Source organism: Atta cephalotes (genome assembly GCF_000143395.1).
Source record: "Atta cephalotes unplaced genomic scaffold scaffold00092, whole genome shotgun sequence".
Taxonomy (NCBI): Eukaryota; Metazoa; Arthropoda; class Insecta; order Hymenoptera; family Formicidae; genus Atta; species Atta cephalotes.
The window spans coordinates 387,823-388,782 of record NW_012130156.1 but is presented as its reverse complement, the minus strand read 5'-3'; positions in this window follow the sequence as shown (position 1 = coordinate 388,782).

Sequence of the window (960 nt, the reverse complement as noted above, 5' to 3'; positions counted from 1 at the left end):
TACTACTCTCTCTCTCTCTCTCTCTCTCTCTCTCTCTCTCTCTCTCTCTCTCTCTCTCTCTCTCTCTTTCTCTCTAGTTTTCGTCTCAGTTTATTCAATATGTTTATTCTTTCTTTCTTGATGGAATTTGGCGGTAGAAATCATTCTCGTTGTATGTACGTAGCCTCAGCCAAGTTTAGCCACACGATTAGGTCCTGATTGCGACTCTGCAAGAGCACATTGCTTGCGCACTGCGCTTGTAAATTCTAGTGTCGCTACACACCATATTCTAAAAACATATGCACGTACATCAATCAACAATGTGGGAGATCTTCTCGTAACGAATTGTCTTTGAGATTTTTAATATTGTAGGAAATTTTGAAAAAATTTTGTTTACCTTAAAGATTTCGTAGATATTTTATACACTTGGATACAAACTACAAATAATTGTAGTCTTCTATTTATAAGCAATGAGCAATAATTCCATCTAATCATTAACGTTTCATCGATGAATCGAAGCGAAACACGCACCGATTGTAATATTTGTATATTTGTACTGTGCGATACTCTCGTGTAATTTATACGCATTAACGATACGTATCTTTAAAGTATAATATATACTTTATATCGCAATCAATGTGCATCAGTTTTCTGAACGTTTTACGTATTTATTGTTAGTATTAATAAAAAACAAACATTAATGATTAAAATATACATAGAAAGGAAGTAAATACCATCCCGCACTTTCGCGCCAAGAAGATCAGTATAATCTTGAAGAAGATGGCGGGTCACGCGTGAATCATCGCGTTTCGTCCAAAGTGCCGCATAGCGACACATCTATTTTGAGATTTTGTGAAATAATCTCGATCGACATGATGAGAGAATCTTAGCATTATGATTTTATGATTCATGTACCGAATTCGTACGTAACGTATCACGTATTGCTAAGAGTCACGAACATATATACACACACACACACAC